General features: G+C 52.0%; 3 non-coding genes across 3 annotated transcripts; all 3 read left to right on the top strand.

The window, feature by feature from the left end:
* The first annotated feature begins 18,967 nt into the window (after positions 1-18,967).
* trnav-cac (transfer RNA valine (anticodon CAC)) lies at positions 18,968-19,040 on the top strand. The gene has a single exon. It is a non-coding gene; the product is annotated as a tRNA-Val (tRNA).
* A 1,230-nt stretch (positions 19,041-20,270) lies between these two features.
* trnaf-gaa (transfer RNA phenylalanine (anticodon GAA)) lies at positions 20,271-20,343 on the top strand. Its single transcript has one exon. It is a non-coding gene; the product is annotated as a tRNA-Phe (tRNA).
* A 6,717-nt stretch (positions 20,344-27,060) lies between these two features.
* LOC138243723 (U7 small nuclear RNA) lies at positions 27,061-27,118 on the top strand. Its single transcript, XR_011192341.1, has one exon. It is a non-coding gene; the product is annotated as a U7 small nuclear RNA (small nuclear RNA).
* The last annotated feature ends 394 nt before the right edge of the window (positions 27,119-27,512 follow it).

Below are 27,512 nucleotides of genomic sequence, written 5' to 3'. Positions count from 1 at the left end.
AAGTGTCCCAAGAGTACAGAGACTCTGCTGAAATCACACTCGCAGTGAGTGACACCGACACTAACCAGCCTCAGGACAGCACTGCTAGAGCACCACAACCCAGACTCAACCACATCACAGCACAGATCAAACAGCAATATCTCACACACTGGGACACACACACACAAACACAACATAAACTGGAATGCTACAGAACCTTAAACAGACAATACACACTAGCTGAATATTTGACCAAAATAAAAAATAACAAACAGAAACAGACCCTGACGAATTACAGGCTCAGTGACCACAACCTGGCCATAGAAACTGGGCGACACAGGCAGACCTGGCTACCCAGAGAGGACAGGCTGTGCTCCCACTGCCAGCGGGGAGAAATAGAGACAGAGGTGCACTTCCTACTGCACTGTGACAGATACTCTGGGATTAGAGAAACATTCTTCCCGAAATTCAGAAATCTAATCCCAAAGTTCCCACACCTGCCAGAATCACAACGGGTCCCAATCCTACTGGGAGAGGGAGGAGGGAACTCAGTTGATCTGGCAGCCCAGTATGTGATCTCCTGTCACAGCCTGAGGAACAGTGAGTCTGTCTCCCAATAATGCTCCAGCCGCCTACAGTATATGTCAATATTTTATAATATGTCTTTGTTGTAAATGTCTGTAACATGTCTGCTTTACACAGAGAGTGGCGGGGCTTGGATGTCAAGGCCTGACGATACCGCATTATGCAGAGAGTGGAGGGGTGGGATGTCAGGGCCTGATGAGACTGCTTTATGCAGAAAGTGGAGGGGTGGTTGTCAGGGCCATACGACACTTTTTTACGTAGATAGTGGCGGGGGTGGGATGTCAGGGCCATACGAAAGTGCTTAACGCAGTGAGTGGCGAGGCTGGGATGTCAGAGCCATACGACGGTGCTTTACGCAGAGAGCAGAGGGGGTGGGATGTCAGGTCCTGAAAACACTGCTTAAAGCAGATAGTGGAGGGTTGGGGTTCAGGGCCATATGACACTGCTTTATGCAGAGAGTGGCAGGGGTGGGATGTCAGGTCTTGGCGACACTGCTGTATGCAGAGAGTGGCAGGGGTGGGATGTCAGGGCCATACGACAGTGCTTTATGCAGAGAGTGTAGGGGGTGGGATGTCAGGGCCTAACAACACTGCTTAACGCAGAGAGTGGAGGGGTGGGTGTCAGGGCCGTACGACAATTCTTTATGCAAAGAGTGGAGGGATTGGTGTCAGGTCCATACGACAGTGCTTTACGCTGAGAGTGGAGGGGTAGGGATGTCAGTGCCTGATGAGACTGTTTTATGCAGAGATTGGAGGGGTGGGTGTCAGGGCCATACGACACTTCTTTACATAGACAGTGGTGGGGGTGGGATGTTAGAGCCTGAGAGCACTGCTTAACGCACAGAGTGGAGTGGTGGGTGTCAGGGCCATATGACAGTTCTTTAGGCAGAGATTGGCAGGGGTGGGATGTCAGGACCTGACGATACTGCTTTATGCATAGTGTGGGGGGGTGGGTGTCAGGGCCTTACGACAATTCTTTATGCAGAGAGAAGAGGGATTGGTTTCAGGGCCATACGAAAGTGCTTAACGCAGACAGTGGCGGGGTTGGGATGTCAGGGCTTGACAACATTGCTTTATTCAGAGTGTGGAAGGTTGGGTTTCAGGGCCATACGACAGGGGTTAACGCAGAGAGTGGCGAGGGTGGGATCTCAGGGCCATACGACAATTCTTTACGCAGAGAGTGGAGGGATTGGTGTCAGGCCCATATGACAGTGCTTAACGCAGTGAGTGGCGAAAGTTGGAATGTCAGGGCCATACGACACTTCTTTAGGTAGAGAGTGGCGGGTGTGGGATGTCAGGGCCTGACGATACTGCTTTACGCAGAGAGTGGCAGGGGTGGGATGTCAGGGTCTGATGAGACTTCTTTATGCAGAGAGTGGAAGGGTGGGTTTCAGGGCCATACGACAGGGGTTAACGCAGAGAGTGGCGAGGCTGGGATGTCAGGGCCTCACGAGACTGCATTATGCAGAGAGTGGCTGGGGTGGGATGTCAGGGCCTGACGATACTGCTTTTCGCAGAGAGTGGCGGGGGTGGGATATCAGGGTATGAAGACACTGCTTTATGTAGAGAATGGAGGGGTGGGTGTCAGGGCCATACGACAATTCTATACGAGAGAGTGGCGGGTTTGGGATGTCAGAGCCTGACAGCACTGCTTAACGCAGAGAGTGGAGGGGTTGGTATCAGGGCCATACAACACTTCTACACAGACAGTGGCAGGGGTGGGATGTCAGGGCCTGACGATACTGCTTTACGCAGAGAGTGGAGGGTTAGGTGTCAGGGTTATACTACAGGGGTTAATGCAGAGAGTGGCAGGGGTGGGATGTCAGGGCATGAAGACACTGCTTTATGCAGAGAGTAGCGGTGGTTGGATGTCAGGGCCATACGACAGTGATTTACGCAGAGAGTGGCGGGGTTTGGATGTCAGGGCCTGACAATACTGCTATACGCAGAGAGTGGAAGGGGTTGGATGTCAGGGCCATATGACGGTGCTTTACGCAGAGAGTGGCAGGGGTGGAATGTCAGGGCCTGATGAGACTTCTTTATGGAGAGAATGGAAGGGTGGGTGTCAGGGCCATACGACAGGGGTTAACGCAGAGAGTGGCGGGGGTTAGATGTCAGGGCCTGACGATACTGCTTTACGCAGAGAGTGGCAGGGGTAGGATGTCAGGGAATGAAGACACTGCTTTATGTAGAGAATGGAGGTGTGGGTGTCAGGGCCATACGACAATTCTATACGGAGAGAGTGGCGGGTTTGGGATGTCAGAGCCTGACAGCACTGCTTAACGCAGAGAGTGGAGGGGTGGGTATCAGGGCCATACGACACTTCTTTTCGCAGAGAGTGGCAGGGGTGGGATGTCAGGGCCTGACGATATTTCTTCATGCAGAGACTGGAGGGGTGGGTGTCAGGGCCATATGACAGTGCTTTAGGCAGAGAGTAGCGTGGGTCGGATGTCAGGGCCTGACCATACTGTTTACGCAGAGAGTGGCGGGGGTGGGATGTCAGGGCCTGACGAGACTGCTTAATGCAGAGAGTGGAGGGGTGGGTGTCAGGGCCATACGACACTTATTTACGCAGAGAGTGATAGGGGCTAGGATGTCAGGGCCTAAGGATACTACTTTACGCAGAGAATGGTGGGGGTTGGATGTCAGGGCCACACGACAGTGCTTTATGCAGAAAGTGGTGGGGGTGGGATTTCAGGGATTGACGACACTGGTTTATGCAGAGAATGGAGAGGTGGCTGTCAGGGCCATACGACAATTATTTACTGAGAGAGTGGCGGGGGTGGGATATCAGGGCATGAAGACACTGCTTTATGTAGAGAATGGAAAGGTGGGTGTCAGGGCCATACAACAATTCTTTACTCAGAGAGTGGCGGGGTTGGGCGGTCAGGGTCTGACAACACTGCTTAACACAGAGAGTGGAGGGGTGGGTGTCAGGGCCACACGACACTTCTTTTCACAGAGAGTGGCGCTGGTTGGATGTCAGGGCCATACGACAGTGATTTACGCAGAGAGTGTCAGGGGTGGGATGTCAGGGACTGATGAGACTGCTTTATGCAGAGAGTGGAGGGGTGGGTATCAGGGCCATAAGACACATCTTTTCGCAGAGAGTGGCGGGGGTGGGATGTCAGGGCTTGACGACACTGCTTTATGCAGAGAGAGGAGGGGTGGGTGTCATGGCCATAAGACACTGCTTTATGCAGAGAGTGGAGGGGTTGGTGTCAGGGCCATACGACACTTTTTTACGCAGAGAGTGGAAGGGATGGGATGTCAGGGGCTGACGGTACAGATAGTGGCGGGGGTGGGATGTCAGGACTTGACAACATTGCTTTTTGCAGAGATTGGAAGGTTTGGTGTGTAGCGGCAATGCTTGTTAATAAGACAGAATTAAGTGTTGCTGGGCTTTCCCAAATGAGGCCCCATGTCTCTGTTCATCTCTGTGGTGCAGCCATAGAGAAACTATTAATGCAGGCTGATTTAAAGATGTTTTCTTTTGATAAGGGACAGCTCCCAACGGGGGATGCACTTAGCTAAGCCTGGCTATCATGATCAATGGTCATCCATTGGCGCCTATCTGTCTAGGGAGTGCCAGATGGACATCTGGACTGCATTCCTAGGTGTCAGGAGTAAATGACTCATATCTCACCTTGATCAACCAATCAGGGACTGGTACGGCCGAGTAACCCATGTGGGACTCTGATGCCCATGGAACATTCAGCCAATGAACGAGCTGAAGTTCCTCCAGGTGAAAACAGGCAACACGGAGGGCCTGAGAGAATTCTGTGGACTTTTCTAAAGGGAATTCAAAGGAGAATTCCAGGGCAGGATGGCCCAGGAGCAGAAGGCTCCCAAGGGCAGGACATTCTCGCAGCGCGCCTCCTGACCATCCTGAGACTCAGCCCGGACAACCACAGAACGGCCAGTGTGTCCGAGTGCCAGAACTTTCCTCTGTTCTAAGAGTCTAGAGCGAAGGTTGCCAGAGAGTAACCAGAGGATCCACCCGAGGTTAGCATCAGCAGGAAGCCTCGTGAACAGGTTGGAACTGTGGACAGCTGAATCACTATTAAGAACTAGCTCTTCATCTGGATCGAACTGGTCCTCTTCCTGACCTGCTGGGATCCACAGTCATCTTTTCTCCTGTGCACAAACTGTGCTCGTTAAAGCCAACACTAACTAGCCGGTCAGTGAGCATCAGCAGCGCACCGTCGCAAGCTGCACAGCACAGCCTGGCACCGAGCCAGAAAGCGCGGATTGGACAGCAACAGCCTGCAATTATATCTTTGTGCTCGCAAGAGATCTGAATTCCCAGAGATTGGATGAGTATTCAACTTCAATGCATTCCAGCTCGAGAATTCAATTGTTATCCCAACCAGTTGATATCAATTTAATTCCTAAGTTATGTACTTGTTTTGAGTATCTAATGTAGAAGTTATAACCAAGTTAATTTATGAAACCGTCTAAATGCATGATATACTGAACGTATGTCCTCTTGATATCTGTAACTCTTTGTAACTGACTGAATATATACCTTTTGTATTCTGATAACCCTCTCGATAAGATCTGTTAGGTTTATGTGCATATTTTATGTATTAATAAATGTATCCTCGTGTATTAGTACCCGTGTGTGTGTGCGTTGTTTGAGTTATATCGCATGGTTGGATTCTAAAGCCATCAAAAGAATCAATTTTGTGATTTACTGCTACAATTAACAATTGTCCCAGTAAATGCCCAAACCCTACAGAACTGGTGCCTTCAGAGAGCACACTAGAGGTGTCAGGGCCATTCGACAGGGGTTAATGCAGAGAGTGGTGAGGCTGGGATATCTGGGCCATACGACAGAGCTTTACGTAGGTCAGGATTGGTGTCAGGCCCATACGACAGTGCTTAATGCAGTGAGTGGCGAGGCTGGGATGTCAGGGCCATACGACAGTGCTTTACGCAGAGAGTGGAGGGGGAGGGGTTTTAGGGCCTGACAACACTGCTTTACACAGAGAGTGGAGGTGTGGGTGTCAGGGCCATATGACAGTACTTTAGGTAAAGAGTGGCAGGGGTAGGATGTAAGGGCCAGACCATACTGCTTTACGCAGAGAATGGCGGGGGTGGGATGTCAGGGCTTGACGACATTGCTTTATGCAGAGAGTGGCGGGGGTGGGATGTCAGGGCCATACGACACTTCTTTACGTAGAGGGTTGGCAGGGGTGCGATGTCAGGGCCTGACAACACTGCTTAACGCAGAGAGTGGCGGGGTTGGGATGTCAGGGCCATACGACAATTCTTTACGCAGAGAGTGGAGGGATTGGTGTCAGGCCCATACGACAGTGCTTAACGCAGTGAGTGGCGAGGCTGGGATGTCAGGGCCATACGACGATCCTTTACGCAGAGAGTGGAGGGAGTGGGATGTCAGGGCCTGACAACACTACTTTACACAGAGAGTGGAGGGGTGGGTGTCAGAGCCATTTGACACTGCTTTAGGCAGAGAGTGTCGGGGGTGGGATGTAAGGGCCTGACCATAATGCTTTACACAGAGAGTGGCTGGGGTGGGATGTCAGGGCTTGACAGCACTGTTTTATGCAGAGAGTGGTGGCGGTGGGATGTCAGGGCCATACGACAGTGCTTTATGCAGAGAGTGTAGGGGGTGGGATGTCAGGGCCTAACAACACTGCTTTATGCAGAGAGTGGCGGGGGTGGGATGTCAGGGCCTGGCGAGACTGCTTTACGCTGAGATTGGCGGGGGTTGGATGTCAGGGCCATACGACAGTGCTTTACGCAGAGAGTGGTGGGGGTGGGTGTCAGGGCCATATGACACTTTTTTATGCAGAGTGTGGAGGGATGGGTGTCAGGGCCATACGACAGTGCTTTATGCAGACAGTGGCGGGTGTGGGATGTCAGGGCCTGACGATACTGCTTTAAGCAGAGAATGGCGGGGGTGGGATGTCAGGACATGAAGACACCGGTTTATGCAGAGAATGGAGGGGTGGGTGTCAGGGCCATACGACAATTCTTTACGGTGAGAGTGGCGGGGTTGGGATGTCAGGGAATAAAGACACTGCCTCTTGCAGAGAGTGGAAGGGTGGGTGTCAGGACCATATTAAAGTGCTTTAGGCAGAGAGTGGCGTGGGTGGGAGGTCAGAGCCTGAACAAACTACTTTACGCACAGAGTGGCGGGGGTGGGATGTCAGGGCCTGACGATACTGCTTTACGCTGATAGTGGCGGCGTTGGGATGTTAGGGCTTGACGACACTGCTTTATGCAGAGAGTGGAGGGGTGAGTGTCAGGGTCATATTGCAGTGCTTTAGGCAGAGAGTGGCAGGTGTGGGATGTCAGGGCCTGATGAAACTGCTTTACGCAGAGAGTGGCGGGGGTGGGATGTCAGGGCCTGACGAGACTGCTTAATGCAGAGAGTGGCAGGGGTGGGATGTCAGGGCCTGACCATACTGCTTTACACAGAGAGTGGCGGGGGTGGGATATCAGGGCCCGATGAGACTGTTTTATGGAGAGAGTGGAGGGGTTCGTGTCAGGGCCTTACGAAAGTGCTTTACCCAGTGAGCGGCGAGGCTGGGATGTCAGGGCCATACGACAGTGATTTACGCAGAGAGTGGCGGGGGTGGGATATCAGGGCCCGATGAGACTGTTTTATGCAGAGAGTGGAGGGGTTGGTGTCAGGGCCATATGACAGTGCTTTAGGCAGAGAGTAGCGTGGGTCGGATGTCAGGGCCTGACCATACTGCTTTACGCAGAGAGTGGCGGGGGTGGGATGTCAGGGCCTGACGAGACTGCTTAATGCAGAGAGTGGCAGGGGTGGGATGTCAGGGCCTGACCATACTGCTTTACACAGAGAGTGGCGGGGGTGGGATATCAGGGCCCGATGAGACTGTTTTATGCAGAGAGTGGAAGGGTGGGTATCAGGGACATACTACACTTCTTTTCGCAGAGAGTGGCAGGGGTGGGATGTCAGGGCCTGACGATACTGCTTTACGCAGATAGTGGCGGGGGTGGGATGTCAGGGCTTGACGACACTGCTTTATGCAGAGAGTGGAGAGGTGTGTGTCAGGGCCATAGGACAGTGCTTTAGGCAGAGAGTGGCGTGGGTGGGATGTCAGGGCCTGACCATACTGCTTTACGCAGAGAGTGGCGGGGGTGGGATATCAGGGCCCGATGAGACTGTTTTATGCAGAAAGTGGAGGGGTTGGTGTCAGGGCCTTACGAAAGTGCTTAACGCAGTGAGCGGCGAGGCTGGGATGTCAGGGCCATACGACAGTGCTTCACGCAGAAAGTTAAGGGGGTGGGATGTCAGGGTCTGACAACACTGCTTAACGCAGACAGTGGAGGGGTGGGATGTCAGGGCCATACGACAGTGCTTCACGCAGAGAGTTAAGGGGGTGGGATGTCAGGGCCTGACGATACTGCTTTACGCAGATAGTGGCGGGGTTGGGATGTCAGGGCTTGACGACACTGCTTAACGCAGAGAGTGGAGGTGTGAGTGTCAGGGTCATAATACAGTGCTTTAGGCAGAGAGTGGCATGGGTGGGATGTCAGAGCTTGACCATACTACTTTACGCTGATAGTTGCGGCGTTGGGATATCAGAGATTGACGACACTGCTTTATGCAGAGAGTGGAGGGGTGGGTGTCAGGCCCATACGACAGGGGTTTACGCAGAGAGTGTGGGGGGTGGGATGTCAAAGTATGAAGACACTGCTTCATGCAGAGAGTGGCAGGGGTGGGATGTCAGGGCCATACGACAGTGCTTTACACTGAGAGTGGCGGGGTTGGGATGTCAGGGCCTCACGATACTGCATTATGCAGAGAGCTGAGGGGTGGGTGTCAGGGCCATACGACACTTCTTTACGCAGAGAGTGGAAGGGGTGGGATGTCAGGGCCTGACGAGACTTCTTTATGCAGATAGTGGAGGGGTGGGTGTCAGGGCCACACGACACTTCTTTTCGCAGAGAGTGGCGGTGGTTGGATGTCAGGGCCATACGACAGTGATTTACGCAGAGAGTGGCGGGGGTGGGATGTCAGGGCCTGATGAGACTGCTTTATGCAGAGAGTGGAGGGGTGGGTATCAGGGCCATACTACACTTCTTTTCGCAGAGAGTGGCAGGGGTGGGATGTCAGGGCCTGACGATACTGCTTTACGCAGATAGTGGCGGGGGTGGGATATCAGGGCTTGACGACACTGCTTTATGCAGAGAGTGGAGAGGTGTGTGTCAGGGCCATAGGACAGTGCTTTAGGCAGAGAGTGGCGTGGGTGGGATGTCAGGGCCTGACCATACTGCTTTACGCAGAGAGTGGCGGGGGTGGGATATCAGGGCCCGATGAGACTGTTTTATGCAGAGAGTGGAGGGGTTGGTGTCAGGGCCTTACGAAAGTGATTTACGCAGAGAGTGGCGGGGGTGGGATGTCAGGGCCTGATGAGACTGCTTTATGCAGAGAGTGGAGGGGTGGGTATCAGGGCCATACTACACTTCTTTTCGCAGAGAGTGGCAGGGGTGGGATGTCAGGGCCTGATGAGACTGCTTTATGCAGAGAGTGGAGGGGTGGGTATCAGGGCCATACTACACTTCTTTTCGCAGAGAGTGGCAGGGGTGGGATGTCAGGGCCTGACGATACTGCTTTACGCAGATAGTGGCGGGGGTGGGATATCAGGGCTTGACGACACTGCTTTATGCAGAGAGTGGAGAGGTGGGTGTCAGGGCCATAGGACAGTGCTTTAGGCAGAGAGTGGCGTGGGTGGGATGTCAGGGCCTGAGACTGCTTTATGCAGAGAGTGGAGGGGTGGGATGTCAGGGCCATACGACAGTGCTTCACGTAAAGAGTTAAGGGGGTGGGATGTCAGGGTCTGACAACACTCCTTAACGCAGAAAGTGGAGGGGTGAGTGTCAGGGCCATATGACAGTGCTTTAGGCAGAGAGTAGCGTGGGTCGGATGTCAGGGCCTGACCATACTGCTTTACGCAGAGAGCGGCGGGGGTGGGATGTCAGGGCCTGACAAGACTGCTTAATGCAGAGAGTGGAGGGGTGGGTGTCAGGCCCATACGACAGGGGTTTACGCAGAGAGTGGCGGGGTTGGGATGTCAGGGCCATACGACAGTGCTTTACACTGAGAGTGGCGGGGTTGGGATGTCAGGGCCTCATGATACTGCATTATGCAGAGAGTTGATGGGTGGGTGTCAGGGCCATACGACACTTCTTTACGCAGAGAGTGGCAGGGGTGGGTGTCTGGGCCATAGGACAGTGCTTTAGGCAGAGAGTGGCGTGGGTGGGATGTCAGGGCCTGATGAGACTGCTTTATGCAGAGAGTGGAGGGGTGGGTGTCAGGGCCTTACGAAAGTGCTTAACGCAGTGAGCGGCGAGGCTGGGATGTTAGGGCCATACGACAGTGCTTCATGCAGAGAGTTAAGGGGGTGGGATGTCAGGGTCTGACAGCACTACTTAACACAGAGAGTGGAGTGGTGGGTTTCAAGGCCATACGACACTTCTTTTCGTAGAGAGTTTCAGGGGTGGGATGTCAGGGCCTGACGATACTGCTTTACGCAGATAGTGGTGGGGTTGGGATGTCAGGGCTTGACGACACTGCTTAACGCAGAGAGTGGAGGGGTGAGTGTCAGGGTCATATTACAGTGCTTTAGGCAGAGAGTGGCGTGGGTGGGATGTCAGAGCCTGACCATACTACTTTACGCAGAGAGTGGCGGGGGTGGGATGTCAGGGCCTGACGATACTGCTTTACGCTGATAGAGGCGGCGTTGGGATATCAGGGATTGACGACACTGCTTTATGCAGAGAGTGGAGGGGTGGGTGTCAGGCTCATACGACAGGGGTTTACGCAGAGAGTGGCGGGGGTGGGATGTCAGGGCCTGACCATACTGCATTATGCAGAGAGTTGAGGGGTGGGTGTCAGGGCCATACGACACTTCTTTACGCAGAGAGTGGCAGGGGTGGGATGTCAGGGCCTGATGAGACTGCTTTATGCAGAGAGTGGCGGGGGTGAGATGTTAGGGCCATACGACATTGCTTTACGCAGAGAGTGGTGAGTGTGGGATGTCAGGGCCTAACGATACTGCTTTAGGCAGAGAGTGGCGGGGGTGGGATATTAGGGCATGAAGACACTGCTTTATCTAGAGAATGGAGGGGTGGGTGTCAGGGCCATACGACAATTGTTTACGCAGAGAGTGGCGGGGTTGGGATGTCAGGGCCTGACAACACTGCTTAACACAGAGAGTGGAGGGGTTGGTACTAGGGCCATACGACACTTCTTTACGCAGAGAGTTGCAGGGGTGGGATGTCAGGGCCTGACGATACTGCTTTATGCAGAGAGTGGAGGGGTGGGTGTCAGGGCCATACGACACTTCTTTTCGCAGAGAGTGGCGGTGGTTGGATGTCAGGGCCATACAACAGTGATTTACGCAGAGAATGGCGGGTGTGGGATGTCAGGGCCTGATGAGACTGCTTCATGCAGAGACTGGAGGGGTGGGTATCAGGGCCATACGACACTTCTTTTCGCAGAGAGTGGCAGGGGTGGGATGTTAGGGCCTGACGATCCTGCTTTACGCAGATAGTGGCGGGGGTGGGATGTCAGGGCTTGACGACACTGCTTTAAGCAGAGAGTGGAGAGGTGGGTGTCAGGGCCATACGACAGTGCTTAACGCAGTGAGCGGTGAGGCTGAGTTGTCAGGGCCTGACAACACTGCTTAACGCAGAGAGTGGAGGGGTGAGTGTCAGGGCCATATGACAGTGCTTTAGGCACAGAGTGGCGTGGGTGGGATGTCAGGGCCTGACTATACTGCTTTACGAAGAGAGTGGCGGGGGTGGGATGTCAGGGCCTGACGATACTGCTTTACGCAGGTAGTGGCGGGAGTGGGATGTCAGGGCATAAAGACACTGCTTCATGCAGAGAGTGGATGGGTGGGTGTAAGGGCCTGACAACACTGCTTAACGCAGAGAGTGGAGGGGTGAGTGTCAGGGCATGAAGACACTGTTTTATGTAGAGAATGGAGGGGTGGGTGTCAGGGCCATATGACAATTCCTTACGCAGAGAGTGGAGGGGTTGTGATGTCAGAGCCTGACAGCACTGCTTAACGCAGAGAGTGGAGGGGTTGGTATCAGGGCCATACGACACTTCTTTACGCAGAGACTGGCAGGGGTGGGATGTCAGGGCTTGATGATACTGCTTTATGCAGGGAGTGGAGGGGTGGGTGTCAGGGCGATACGATACTTTTTTACGCAGAGAGTGGCGGTGGTTGGATGTCAGGGCAATACGACAGTGATTTACGCAGAGAGTGGCGGGGGTGGGATGTAAGGGCCTGATGAGACTGCTTTATGCAGAGAGTGGAGGGGTTGGTGTCAGGGCCTGACAACACTGCTTAACGCAGAGAGTGGAGGGGTGAGTGGAGGGGCCATATGACAGTGCTTTATGCTGAGAGTGGCGTGGGTGGGATGTCAGGGCCAAACGACATTGCTTTACACAGCGAGTAGCGGGGGTGGGATGTCAGGGCCTGAAGGTACTGCTTTACGCAGAGAGTGGCGGGGGTGGGATGTCAGGGCTTGACGACACTGCTTTACGCAGAGAGTGGCGGGGGTGGGATGTCAGGGCTTGACGACACTACTTTATGCAGAGAGTGGAGGGGTGGGTGTCAGGGCCATATGAAACTTTTTTACGTAGAGAGTGGCGGGGGTGGGATGTAAGGGCCTGACGATATTTCTTTATGCAGAGAGTGTCGGGGGTGGGATGTCAGGGCCTGAAGATACTGCTTTTCGCAGAGAGCGGTGGAGGTGGGATGTCATGGTTATACGACAGTGCTTTTTACTGAGAGTTGTGGGGGTGGGATGTTATGGCCATAAGACACTGCTTTATGCGGAGAGTTGAGGGATTGATGTCAGGGCCATACGACAGTGCTCCACTCAGGCCTCTGCTTGAATTTGTACTCCTCCTCTCTCTCCCTATCTCTAGCTCTCCCTCTCTCTACCTCTCTCCCTACCTCTCCCTTTTCCCCTCCCTACCTCTCTCCCTACCTCTACCTCTCCCTCTCTGTGGGGCCAGCAGGGGGTGCTTTACCCTGCGGTCTGTGTGGGTCCTATTGCCCCAGTATAGTGACGGGGGACACGATCTGGCCCACCAGCGACGAGCAGGTTACCAGATCTAGATAAAGGGGGCAACTCTTAGTCGTATGAGCTTAGTCACACATCGCAGCAATTAAAAAAACAAAACAAACATATTATGTCTGTTACTAACGACTTTTTTTTCCTACATTGAAAGTCTCTTTCCTGGGTGATTTTCTAGCACGACTGGGGCTCTTCATTTCTCCTCTGTGTCTCATCGTGGGCGGATTTGAAACAGACCACAGAACCTGCCGCTGCAGTTCTCTCGGTTAGGGGCTCTCATCCTGCATCACCAATCTTCCACAGGAGGGACGGAGCTGGATTTCTGTCTGGAAAATAAACTCCAGAGTGAGAGAGAGAGAGCAGAGAGGGGTAGGGAGAGGTAGAGAGAGGTAGAGCAGTAGAGAGGTAGAGAGAGGGAGAGAGGTGGAGGGCGAGGGAGAGGGAGAGTGGTGGAGAGAGAGGGGGTTAGGGAGAGAGGGAGAGGTAGAGGTAGGGAGAGAGGTAGGGAGGGGAAAAGGGAGAGGTAGGGAGAGAGGTAGAGAGAGGGAGAGGTAGAGGTAGGGAGAGAGAGGGAGGAGGAGTACAAATTCAAGAAGGAGAAAATCCACAACACAACACAGGCGTCGGCATGCGTGGGCTACAAAAGGAACAAGTAAAATGTTTCCTCAGGGCTGAAAAGAGAAGGAAGGAAAACACACCGTTGCGGCGCTACGACACGATGACGCCGAGCCAGTTGAGCACAGCAAACCCAACCTGTTCTCACAAGTTGCTTGCACTTCAGGCGAAATAAAAGCTGCTGAGATAAATCAGGAAAGCGGTAACTATTAGGACTGCTCACTGTTCCTCAGGCTGGGACAGGAGATCCCTGCTGTAGATCACACACTGTATTATTATTATTGAGAGACAGGCTCACTGTCTGTTCCTCAAGCTGGGACAGTGGATCACACACTATATTATTATTACTGAGAGACAGGCTCACTTTCTGTTTCCCAGACTGGAACAGGAGATCACACACTGTATTATTATTATTGAGAGACAGGCTCACTGTGTCTTCGTTTGGGCTGGGACAGTAGATCACACACTGTATTATTATTATTGAGAGACAGGCTCACTGTCTGTTCCCCAGGCTGGGACAAGAGATCACACACTGTATTATTATTGAGAGACAAACTCACTGTCTGTTCCTCAGGCTGGGACAGCAGATCACACTGTATTATTATTATTACTGAAAGTCTGGCTCACTGTTCCCGAGGTTGGGACAGGAGATCCCACACTGTATTATTATTATTTAGAGATAGACTCAGTCTTTTCCTCAGTCTGGGACAGGAGGTCACACACTGTATTATAATTGTTGAGAGACAGACTTACTGTCTTTTTCTCAGTCTGGGACAGGTGGTCACACACTATATTATTATTGAGAGACAGGCTCACTGTCTGTACCTTAGGCTGGGACAGTAGATCACACCGTATTATTATTATTAATATTATTGAGAGTCTGGCTCACTGTTCCCCAGGCTAGGACAGGAGATCCCACACTGTATTATTATTATTGAGAGACAGGCTCACTGTCTGTTCCTCAGAGTTGGACCGGAGATCCCACACTGAATTATTATTATAGAGAGACAGGCTCACTGTATGTTCCCCAGGCTGGGTCAGGAGCTCACACAGTATTATTATTGAAAGACAGTCTCACTATCTGTTCCTCAGGCTAGGACAGGAGATCACACACTGTATTATAATTATTGAGAGACAGGCTCACTGTCTGTTCCTCAGTCTGGGACAGAGGATCACACACTGTATTATTATTATTTAGAGACAGGCTCACTGTCTGTTCCTCAGAGTTGGATAGTAGATCCCACACTGAATTATTATTATAGAGAGACAGGCTCACTGTATGTTCCCCAGGCTGGGAGAGGAGATATCACTGTATTATTATTATTGAGAGACAAACTCACTGTCTGTTCCTCAGGCTGGGACAGGAGATCCCACACTGTATTATTATTATTTCAAGACAGGCTCACTGTTTGTTCCTCAGTCTGGGACAGGAGATCCCACACTGAATTATTATTATTGAGAGACAGGCTTACTCTCTGTTCCTCAAGCTGAGACAGGACATCACATACTGCATTATTATTGATTGACAGGATCACTGTTCTTCGGGCTGGGACAGGAGATCACACACTGTATTATTATTATTTAGAGACAGGCTCACTGTCTGTTCCTCAGAGGTGGACAGGAGATCCCACACTGAATTATTATTATAGAGATACAGGCTCACTGTATGTTCCCCAGGCTGGGTCAGGAGCTCACACAGTATTATTATTGAGAGACAGGCTCACTGTCTGTTCCTCAGGCTGGGACAGGAGATCACACACTGTATTATTATTATTGAGAGACAGGCTCACTGTCTGTTCCTCAGGCTGGGACAGTAGATCACACTGTATTATTATTATTATTATTATTATTATTATTATTATTATTATTATTATTGAGAGTCTGGCTCACTGTTCCCCAGGCTGGGACAGGAGATCCCACACTGTATTATTATTATTGAGAGAGAGGCTCACTGTCTGTTCATCAGACTGGGACAGGAGATCCCACACTGAATTATTATTATTGAGAGACAGGCTTACTCTCTGTTCCTCAGGCTGAGACAGGACCTCACATACTGTATTAATATTATTGAGAGACAGACTCACTGTTTTATCCTCAGTCTGGGACAGTTGGTCACATACTGAATTATTATTATTGAGAGACAGGCTCACTGTTCCTCATGCTGGGACAGTAGATCACACTGTATTATTATTATTATTACTGAGAGTCTGGCTCACTGTTCCCCAGGCTGGGACAGGAGATCACACACTGTATTATTATTATTGAGAGACAGGCTTACTCTCTGTTCCACAGGCTGAGACAGGACATCACATATTGTATTATTATTATTGATTGACAGGCTCAGTGTTCCTCAGGCTGTGACAGGAGATACCACACTGTATTATTATTATTTAGAGACGGGCTCACTGTCTGTTCCTCTGGCTGGGACAGGGGATCACACACTGTATTATTTTTATTGAGAGACAGGCTCACTGTCTGTTCCTCAGGCTGGGACAAAGGATCACACACTGTATTATTATTGAGAGACAGTCTCACTGTCTGTTCCTCAGGCTGGGACAGTAGATCACACTGTATTATTATTATTAATATTATTGAGAGTCTGGCTCACTGTTCCCGAGGGTGGGACAGGAGATCCCACACTGTATTATTATTATTTAGAGATAGACTCAGTCTTTTCCTCAGTCTGGGACAGGAGGTCACACACTGTATTATTATTGTTGAAAGACAGTCTCACTGTCTGTTTCTCAGTCTGGGACAGGAGATCACACACGGTATTATTATTACTGAGAGAAAGGCTCACTGTCTGTTCCTAAGAGTTGGACATGAGATCACACACTGAATTATTATCATAGAGAGACAGGCTCACTGTATGTTCCCCAGGCTGGGTCAGGAGATCACATTGTATTATTATTATTGAGAGACAGTCTCATTGTCTGTTCCTCAGGCTGGAGCAGGAGATCACATACTGTATTATTATTATTGATTGACAGGCACATTGTTCCTCAGGCTGGGACAGGAGATCTCACCCTGTATTATTATTATTGACAGATAGGCACACTGTGTTGTCGTTTGGGCTGGGACAGGAGATCACACGCTGTATTATTATTATTGAGAGACAGGCTCACTGTCTGTTCCTCAGGCTGGGATAAGAGATCACACACTGTATTATTATTATTGTGAGACAGGCTCACGGTCTTTTCCCCAGGCTGGGAGAGAAGATCACACTGTATTATTATTATTATTATTGAGAGTCTGGCTCACTGTTACCCAGGCTGGGACAGGAGATCAAGCACTGTAGTATTATTATTGAGAGACAGGCTCGCTGTTCCTCACGCTGGGACAGAAGATCACACACTTTATTATTAATGTTGAGAAAGAGGCTCACTGTCTGTTCCTCAGGCTGGGACAGGAGATCATACTGTATTATTATTATTGAGAGACAAGCTCACTGTTCCTCATGCTGAGACAGGAGATCACACTGTATTATTATTAGTGAGAGACAGGCTCAATGTCTGTTCCTCTGGCTGGGGCAGGGAATCACACACTGTATTATTAGTATTATTGAGAGACAAGCTCGCTGTCTGCTCCTCAGGCTGGGACAGGAGATCACACACTGTTGTAGTGTGCTCTCACGAGGCACCAGTTCTGTAGGGGTTTGGGCATTTACTGGGACAATTATTTTTGTGGCAGTAAATCACAAAATTGATTCTTTTAATGGTCTTAGAATCCAACCATGCGATATAACTCAAACAACGCAAACACAGGTACTAATACACGAGGATACATTTATTAATATATAGAATATGCATGTAAACCTAACAGATCTTATCGTAAGGGTTATCAGAATACAAAAGATATAAATTCATTCAGTTACAAAAAGTTAAACATATCAAAAGGACATAAGTTCGGAGACATAAGATCATTCATTTAGGAAGATGCGATGGACAGAGCTCAGAGGGCGCACCTGGTTGGCTTTCCTTCTGAGTGACGTTCCTGCAACACTCTCCCGCTACTCTTGGTGCGCTCATGCCGCAACACAGGAAGGCTGGAGCAAGTGGGTGTGGGCTCTGCGCACTGCCGAAATAGCTCAGTTGGGAGAGCGTTAGACTGAAGATTTAAAGATCCCGGGTTTCGGCATTTTGTTTCATCGCGCCCTTTGTTCCTCTCTCCAGCGCCCCCTGCCTAAAGCGACGCGTCCCTTTCTCAGCCCGAAACGCAAGCGAGACACCAGCAGCGGTCCCTGCAGGTTTCCGTAGTGTAGCGGCTATCACGTTCGCCTAACACACGAAAGGTCCCTGGTTTGAGACCGGGCGGAAACAGCCTCGTTTTGCACGCTCCTGTACTTCACAGAGGCCTTGAGCGACCGGTCATTTGTTCCCAATGTATTTCCGGTGCCTTCGTGCACTCTTGTACCAAACGCACGTTCCTTTTGTACGCGGAGCCGGTCATTTGCAATTGGGCTGTGCCAACAGACCAGGACGAGCTCTGTCGGCTCAAAAGCAGCGCAGGACCTGCAAGAACAACAGAAAGATTAGCATCCAGCGGGGGCCTCTTAGTGAGCCCAAGATCTCATCAAGAATCGGCTCCAGCAACAGGGCTGGGCGCATTGTTCCATTTTCCGACCACTCTCGGTGTAAACAAGTCCCTCCTGGTCTCTGCTTGAAATGCACTTTCCTGCGTTTGCTTTGGTGTAACTGGCTTCCCCTGCATGGGCGAATGTGAAGAAGATCCTTAGTAAGTCATTGAAGAAAACCGAGAAGAGGTCGGAGTGGCCTCTGTCGTTCATCAACGATCCAGTCAGGCAGTACTCCTCTGCAAAGCGCCGTTCGTTCACATCGATTGGCTTTTTTTTGCCTTAATTCGTGCAAGTAGTAAAAGCAGACGCCCCTATTCTGGCGTGACCTGGATTCGAACCGGGGTTGTTGCGGCCACAACGCAAAGAACTGACCACTATACGATCACGGCGAGTAACCGATACACACGTGGCAGGGCGGAAACGGCTGTGCTCTCCTCGTGTGACATAATTCGGAAAAGTCCTGACGTTGCATTTCAACTGAGCCCCAGTATACATCGACCCTTCGACACTCTGAGTGACAACTCTCTTGCGTGTTTTCTCATATTTATGTAGTTTGCTTGCATGATGCCGGGAACAGCGCGGTTGTTCGCTGCCATATGGTCTAGGGGTTAGGATTCCTGGTTTTCACCCAGGCGGCCCGGGTTTGACTCCCGGTATGAGAACGTGTTGGTTTTGCCTCCTGCTTTCCAAAAGATCAGCACCGTGTACGAAGGAACCGCATTAAAACCACTCAAACGTGCAAAACGTGCGAGAAGAGGGGGCGCTTGTTTCCAACTGAAACTTCTCGCGTGTGAAACGAGCTGATCATCGCTGCAGGAGGAGGGAGGGTTACTCTGGTAGACAGGGCTGACCTTCGGCAATAGGATTTATAGTCTCCAAGATGATATTTGCACTTTCTGGAGAGGCGATTTTCTCCACTTCAGTAGCCCGATTTCGTCGATTGTGTGGAGTGGGCTGTAGAATGTGGCGCCGCCTTTCCTGCTCCGTCCATGACAGGCGTGCTGGTCTCTGGAGAGAGAGCACGGTCCATCAGCGCACTCCAATAAAGGCACTGGAAGCAGCTCAATCGCATTGGCGAAGCTCAGCACTGGGCCGCTGGGCACATCTTACCACCGTTTCCGTAGTGTAGTGGTTATCACGTTCGCCTCACACGCGAAAGGTCCCTGGTTCGAAACCGGGCGGAAACAGCCCTCTTTTGTTGCCACGCACGAAAGGGGATTGAGGATTCGCCTAGCGCTGTGATCGATCAGACCCACTCACCTCTTAGTGTGGCGGGATCTGCAGAGTGCATGTCGCAGCGCATCCTGCTTTCACTTCAATGCGCGTCGTGATGTACCCCGGTCTCCCGCGTGACAGGTGGGCACAGGTGACAGGTCCTATACTAACGAGGAAGAAATTCCTCTCTCCGACCCCCGGCATCGTGTCCCGACCCACCGTGCTGGAAGCCGACCCGTGCTGTGATCCCTTTATGGAGCAGAAATGACAACCGAGGAGCCGAGAGATCATTTCAGCATTTCGCGTCTGAACGGAAAACACAAACGACCAACTCGGAATGACTTGCCTTTGACGCTTTTCAAAGCGTTCTTTGTGCACGACGACTGCGCCACGTAGCAGATACAAATGGGTTGTACAACTTTGAACTAGCAAATGGAAGAGGGCTAAGCCCCTTCTCTTTTAGAGCAGGTTTGATCTGTCTCCCAGAATCACCAGGGCGCACGCACACACACACCCCCGTGCCGTTGAAGTGCTCTGCTTCATTTCTAAGGGCAACTCAACATTCACTCCTACCCCGAGTGCAGAAAAGACAGCGTCCGCAGCAACAACAGCTCAGGTCTCTGCACAGGAGCTAAGCTGCCCCCATCTGCTCTGCTCTGCGGCTCCTCCGGAGTGGAGTCCTGCCTGGAGCCGTGTTTGCAGGCGGCAGCTCCCCGCGCCCTGTCTGTGCGTCGTGTCCAAGAGCTCCTGGGAGGAAGAGAGAGCCCTCCCACTCGGGGGCTTTTCCACGGTCTGTGTGAGGAGGGGCGGGTGTGTCCAGTAGCTTATCGAGCGGAAGCCTGGGGCGGCGGAGAGCTGTGATCGTGCAGACCTTGAGGTGTCACCTCTTTGTCTGCTTTCCCGCCCCCCCTCCGCCCAAGCTCTGCTCCAAAGTAGCCCGGCAACCCCTCACACCTGCACGTGTCACAACCTAAGGTGTGGTCATGAGACACCCATGGGGTGTCGTTCTGTTCTTGCTAATTGTTTCCTGCCCGTCGCAGGCAGGAGTCCATGCGAGGAAGATGCGCTGGACAGAGCTCAGAGGGCGCACCTGGGTGGCTTTCCTTCAGAGTGACGTTCCTGCAACACTCTCCCGCTACTCTTGTTGCGCTCATGCCGCAACACAGGAAGGCTGGAGCAGGTGGCTGTGGGCTCTGCGCACCGCCAAAATAGCTCAGTTGGGAGAGCGTTAGACTGAAGATCTAAAGGTCCCTGGTTTGATCCCGGGTTTTGGTATTTTGTTTCATCGCGCCCTTTGTTCCTCTCTCCAGCGCACCCTGCCTAAAGTGACGCGTCCCTTTCTCAGCCCGAAACGCAAGCGAGACACCAGCAGCGGTCCCTGCAAGTTTCCGTAGTGTAGCGGCTATCACGTTCGCCTAACACGCGAAAGGTCCCCGGGTGGAAGCAGCCTCGTTTTGCACGCTCCTGTACTTCACAGAGGTCTTGAACGACCGGTCATTTGTTCCCAATGTATTTCCGGTGCCTTCGTGCACTCTTGTACCAAACGCACGTTCCTTCTGTACGTGGAGCCGATCATTTGCAATTGGGCTGTGCCGACAGACCAGGACGAGCTCTGTCGGCTCAAAAGCAGCGCAGGACCTGCAAGAACAACAGAAAGATTAGCATCCAGTGGGGGCCTCTTAGTGAGCCCAAGATCTCATCAAGAATCAGCTCCAGCAACAGGGCTGGGCGCATTGTTCCATTCTCCGACCACTCTCGGTGTAAACAAGTCCCTTCTGGTCTCTGCTTGAAATGCACTTTCCTGCATTTGCTTTGGTGTAACTGGCTTCCCCTGCATGGGCGAATGTGAAGAAGATCCTTAGTAAGTTGTTGAAGAAAACCGAGAAGAGGTCGGAGTGGCCTCTGTCGTTCATCAACGATCCAGTCAGGCAGTACTCCTCTGCAAAGCGCCGTTCGTTCACATCGATTGGCTTTTTTTTGCCTTCATTTGTGCAAGTAGTAAAAGCAGACGCCCCTCTAGGGAGCCTGTCAGCACCCGGAGTTTTTCCCCTTCTGTAAGCTCTCCATAGCCTCTCAGCTCTTCTACTGTCAAATCCTCCTCAAGTACTTCCCTATCTTCTTCACTCAAAATGTTTTCTAGCTTTGAGGTAAAAAAATGAATTTCTTCATCCTTTACCTCTGTAGAGCTGTACAGTCTTGTGTAGAAGTGTCACGCCCTATGCAGCCAGAGGGCGGTCCTTCTCTGTCCTGTCCCTTGTTTCTGGTCTGCTGTCCTTCCTGTCCCTCTCTTTCCCTTTGGCTAAATATTTCCGGGTCTTGCACTCTGTCCTCGCTCAGCACTGACGTTTGGATGTCCTGAGACCCGCCTAGCACCAGGGCGCCCCACGTCCGCTCCCTGAGGGCACAGGTTTATATACGGCATTCCTGAACTCTTTTCACTAATGAGCCCGGGCCTTTTTCCTGTCTCGCCGCTACGCATATGGGTCTTTTTCTGCCCTCCTGCTACCCACGGTTAGGCCCCTTGGACGTCCGTGACAAGAAGGCCTCAATGCAGGAGAGGATAGCACTCGGCTCTGTACTCTCTCTTCCCTCCTCATCAACTACACTTTCCATGACAGACTTGGAGCCTACCACTTTCCTGAAAAAGAAGCGAGTACACTTCTCATTTTCTTCTAAGAACTGCACTCAGCTTCTTAACAGCACTCCTCGACTACTTTCTTCGGCTATGCTCCGGATGTCCTTTTTTAAAAGGGTGATATCCTCGAGCACATCGAAGCCACTGTGCAGCATCGTGTAGAGACGCTGCAGCTGCCTCTGTTTCCTGGCTAACACTCCTCTCCGTCTGGCAGCCTTCCTTCCCTCAGCCATGAAAAAGGCCTTTGTCCTCACCTTCACCTCCACTCTCCTACTGACCCGTACAGACACTGCAAGGACAGCCACTGTGATAGTTTCTCCTTGTAGCGGGATACTACCCCCTCGTTCTCTAGCAGCTTTGTGTTGAGTTTCCAGAGGCCTGGGCCAAAGAAAGTCCCGCCCTGGAGTTCCACTCTACACCCTAAAGCTTGATGATCTGAGAAGAAGACAGGCTGAAGAGTGACCCCAACAACTTTCACTCTCTCTGAGGCAAAGCAATAGTCAGTTCTGGAGCTGCTATTCCTCCCTGACCATGTATATCCTGCTGTTGTGGGATATATACATCTATATGTGTCTGAGAGTTTAAAGTCTTGAACTAAGTTTTGCAGGGCCAGTGAGCTGGAATCCAATTTTATCGGCCTTTTGGCTAAGGTCAAGTTCAAGTGGCATGCCGGCAGTTCCTGTCTTTCCAAAGTTCTAGAAGGCGATCGAAGATCCTGAAGAGTGCTTGAGCTGGTATCGCCCTAGGTTGAGCCTAGGGGGTTAAGGCCAAGCAGCAGCTGAGCTGGGTGGGATCCGGCAGCAACGTTCTCTCTCTCTGCTCTCTCCTCTCCCCTCCCCCTTTCTCTCTCTCTGCCTCCTTGGCCTCTTGGCTGGGAATAGGTACTCGTGGCCTGCCCGCGGTGCTTACTTTCTTCCTCGAGACTCGGAAGCGCTATCCGCTCCCTCTCTCTCTCTGCCTCCTTGGCCTCTTGGCGGGGAGTAGGTACTCGTGGCCTGCCCGCAGTTCTGACTTTCTTCCTCGAGACTCGGAGGCACTATCCGCTTCCTCTCTCTCTCTCCTCCTGCGCCTGCACCTAGCTGGGCTTTGCCCACAAGGACAAAGGCCAGGGCTCCCTTGCTGCTCCTTTAGCAGCTAAACCCTCCTCTCCACAGGACCTTGCTCTCTCTCTTTCTCTCCTTTTTTCTTTTTTCTCCTTTCCAGATGGCAGACAAGAAGACACTGATCCGGTTCCACTGGACCAAGAAAACAGAGATGATGCCAACTGCGAAATCCTTTTTCATTACCTTCCTGAGAGGGATCCTGCAGTTGGTGGCCAGAGATCTCTACTGCCTGCAAGACAAGAAGGCAGAGAGATACATGGGGGCCTACATGGCCACGGACGCCTCATATGAAAAGGCAACGAAAATGATCAGAGAAAAAGGTAAGCACCCCGGTTTCTCTGTTTTCAGGCCGGAGCCCTTTGAGGAAGACAAACCAGAGGACCATCACAGTCCTCACATACAACCCCTACGAACCAATGGAACTGGTAACAGCGTACCTAGGGAGGTATGTAACTGTGGTGGGCAAACCGACGGAGATCAGGGACAGTTGCGGCGTCTGGTACGGCAAACGCCAGTACCGAGTCCTCCTGAAAGAGGACCCAGAGGGCGTCGACGGTTTCCAGCACTCCCCGGCCCACTTCAACAATGGAGCCGACGAGGGGTACCTTTACTACCCCAGGATGCCACAAGGAGAACACGTGTGACATCGTCAGATGTCACAACTGTAACAAAGAGGGGCACCTGGCTAAAACCTGCCGGGCAGCCAAAAAGTGCAACGGATGCGGCGCCGAGGGACACCTCCTTCACCAATGCAAGGTAAGCAAACCTTCGTTTGTGCAGGTGGTGGAAGCCGGCCGGCAGAAACCGGTCTCAAGACAAAGGGAGAGAGGTGAGAACAAAGAACCCGCACCTCCCCTGCAGAGAACCGAAACTGCCGAGGCCACACCCCAGCCGCACCAGTGCCTCAAGATGGCCGCCAGGACGACGGACAAAATGGCTGACCGGAGAAAGGGCCCTAATAACTCCCAGCAAGAAGGGAAAGAGGATCCACCTTCGGAAGGACAAAAGAAAAGAGTGGTAAGGGAGAACAGTTTCCTAGTCCTAGAGGAAACTGAACTTTCTTCCCCCGAGGCCCAGGAACAACCGGAGGAGGCAGCCCAGGAAATGGAAACCCTCCCCCCCGAGGCCCAAAGACGACAGGAACTGACAGCCCAGGAAACAGAACCCCCCTCTCCGAGTCCCACGGACAACAGGAGGAGGCAGCCCAGGAAGAGGTAACCCCCTTCCCCGAGTCCCACGGACAACAGGAAGAGGCAGCCCAGGAAGTCGGAACCCCCTCCCCCAAGGCCCAGGAGCAACTGGAGGTCCCCGAAACTCCTGGAGAAAGGGAAGAAAAAAGCCTTCCCGAAGCGGTGGTGGAGAGTATCCTCAAGGAAGACGAGGATTACTTTGGAGCCGCCCTGGAGCCGGGACTGATGGTAGGGCTGGACCTGTCCAACATGTTTACCTTTCAGTCCCCAGCGAGACCTGGAGGGAGCCCAGCATATTCCCCCCAGGACCCGAACGAGAGGAGTTACATCTAGGCTAAACAGTGCCCAGATGTAGACTCCCAAGTTTTCCACTGTAAGCACAAAGAGAGGGGGTTCAACTTTCACTTGTTTAATCATGACTGTGAAACTTACCTTTCTAACAACTAACGTGAGAGGGCTAATAGACCCGTTGAAAAGACGGGGAGTCTTTCATGATCTGGCCTCAAAGTCTTTCTCAGTTTGTTTCTTACAGGAGGTCCACCTGAAGGATGAAAGTGACAAGCTGACATTCACCAGGGAATGGACGAAGGGAGAATCATGCTGGAGCGTAGGAGGGTCCACTCTTCCGGAGTGGGAATCCTCCTCGGAAACCCAGAGATGACACTGGTTTCCTCCTTCTCGGTGGTGCAGGGCCGGATCCTGGTCGCAGACATCGACTGGAGGGGGCAGAAGTTGAGAGCAATTAACGTCTATGCTCCAACAGAACCCTCTATCCTGAAGGAAGTGTTTGCCGACCTGGCCAGCTGCTGCACCACCAACAGACAGGTGGTGCTTGGCGGGGACTTCAACGTCGACCGGGAGAAGGGGAGCGACGCTAGCTCGGCAGAGCTGGAGTCGCTACTCAAGCAGTTCTCCCTGGTAGACAGTTTCAGACGGTGCCGCCCTAACGACGCCGGAACGACATGGAAAAACTCCCGGGGAGTGTGCAGCCGCCTGGACTACATCTTTCTGCACACAACCTGCTCCCTGGAGTTGGCGACGATGTCCCCGGAGTGGTATTCCAACCACGAGCGCTTGACAGTGGTGGCTAACACCAACCTGCCGGCATTCGGTCGTGGGTACTGGAAGCTGAACCGGGAGATACTGAAGGAAGATGACTTCAAGGCACTGTTTCATAAAGACTACGCGAGCTGGTTCGATCTGAGAGACGGCTACAGCTCCATGGTGGAATGGTGGGAGTCGGTGAAAGACAGGACCCGAACCCTGGCACAGACGTACTGCAGACGGAAGGTGGCCAGGGAGAGGAAGGAAGCTGCACGACTCCAGAGACAACTAGAGGAGGAGTACAGCTCGGCTAACGGGGGAGGAGCCTTCAATTCAGCCCAGAAAAAGAGGGTGATCCACGGCCTGAGACGGGGAGATGGAGAGGAAGTGCTGGACGAGAGCGACAAGGTAGAAGCAGCCACCGCTTTCTACACAGAGCTCTTTTCAGAAAAGCAGACGGAGGTGGAGGCAGGCGATGCTTTTCTGGAGGAGCTGAAGGCACGAGTACCTGAGGAGGTGAGGGAGGACTTGGAGGGTCCGATCGCGGCCGAGGAGCTGAAGGCGGCGCTCTTGTCCATGGAGAATGGCAAGGTGCCGGGGCCGGACGGACTCCCCAAGGAATTCTACACCTGCTTCTGGGACACCCTGGTGGCAGATCTGGTAGAAGTGGCGCAGGAGATCTTCCGCCGGGTGAAACTCGGAGACACCATGAGGGAGGGCATCATCTCCCTGCTCTTCAAGAGCCCTTAGCAGAGACGGTGTGACGGGACCCTGGAGATACCGGGAGGCGCGGGGGAAACCCAGAAGATCTCCCAGTACGCCGACGACACGACGCTGTTCCTGAGGTCGGACAGGGGGTTGAGGAGGGCCCTGCAGGTCATGGACCAATACTCCAGAGCCTCGGGGTCGAAACTCAACCGCCGAAAGAGCAAACTGAAGTTTTTCGGGCCCTGGAAGTACAGGACGACGGCGCCGGAGGGTCTCGTGCTCTGCACGGAGCCCCTCAATATACTGGGGGTTTCCTTCCAGAGCCAGGACAACGAGACCAACAACTAGACCAAGAGGATCGCCAAGGTGAACGCGAAGCTGGGTCTGTGGAAAACGCGGTCGCTGTCCTACACAGGGAAAGTGATGGTGTTGAAAGCAGACATCCTGCCGGCTTTGGTTTACCTGGCGGTGGTGTACCCGCTGCCGGCCAGACTCAGACGAGCGCTGCAAGGGATGATCTTCGGCTTTGTCTGGGGCGGCAAGTATGAGTACATCACGGATGTGTCAGCCGGTCGAGGAAGGGGGTCGAGATGTCCCACATTTTCCCATGAAACTCGACTGCATCTTCTACTGCAACCTCTGTCGGGCGCTGCGGGAGCCCATCGGACCTCAGGAGGAGGACGAAGCGCCTAGTCGCCAAATGGGGTTTCCCCACGGCGAGGGAGCGCTGGAAAGGACTTTGGGCCCTATACAGGGATTAAAGGACAATAGCAAGCGGTAGGTTTGGAGGGACTCTCTTAATTGCACAAATCCGCCCCCACTTGCAAAGATTGATAACGGACAATCAATCTCCGTTCCGCCATTGTTTTTTATTACATGGAGTGTTAATATGTGTGAGATGTTCCTTTTGAGATGTTTTTTTTGCGGAATAAAGTATATTTTGTAGAACAAAAAAAATACGTTTTTGTTTCTGGAGCAACTGTTAGATGAAATGTGCTAATATGTAACCTAACTCCAGTGTGAATAACTAGAAGATGGTAGCAGCTCCATTCCAGACCAAGGGAGCTTTGAGATTGGCTGGGCCAGATATCGCATTTGCATATCTGATTTGGAAATGTAACACTAAACCCCCTTCTTGCATGGATTTAACTTGCACCCAAGAGTCCCCTACTGTGTATTGCTACTTATTTTTTGGTGGTGATTACCAGTTGACAGGTTTTTTTTGTTGAATTATAAATGGTTTTGTATTATCACCCTGAATGGCCTGTACTCAAGGTTTGGTAGGGTATGTGTTTTCATTTCATTTACCAAATGGAATTTTTGCTCTTTTAGTATTTGTCTAGAAGGCTTTCTGAAGTCAGGAAGCCCATTTATTTGGTGAAAAAAGATTCTGTATTAATATTAATATTTCTCATACAACATAAATAGGGTCTTTTATGAATAAAAAGATCTTGCACTTGGAAATCTTGATAAAGCTCTGTGCTTCCATACACTCGAGCAGTTTTGATTCCTAATACTTGACCTTAGGTGTGGGAACGGGTCTTTTTTGCCATTTGATTTCCAATTGATCAGCACAGTATAGAAAAGTTTAGACCCATAAAGCAACCTCAGCAGTGACAAATGTCACTGGGTCACTTGGGTTTATACGTCGGGGTCCGGTAGTGAAGCTCTGCTCCTGTTTAGCCTCCGAAGCCGTACAGGGTGCAAACGTTTCATATGTTGCTGTTGTGAATGCCTGTGGAGTGTATCTTATTTGCCTTGAGT

Source organism: Lepisosteus oculatus, chromosome 14, assembly GCF_040954835.1.
Source record: "Lepisosteus oculatus isolate fLepOcu1 chromosome 14, fLepOcu1.hap2, whole genome shotgun sequence".
Taxonomy (NCBI): domain Eukaryota; kingdom Metazoa; phylum Chordata; class Actinopteri; order Semionotiformes; family Lepisosteidae; genus Lepisosteus; species Lepisosteus oculatus.
Note: the sequence above shows the minus strand (reverse complement) of the source record. Positions and strands in the feature narration are given on the sequence as shown.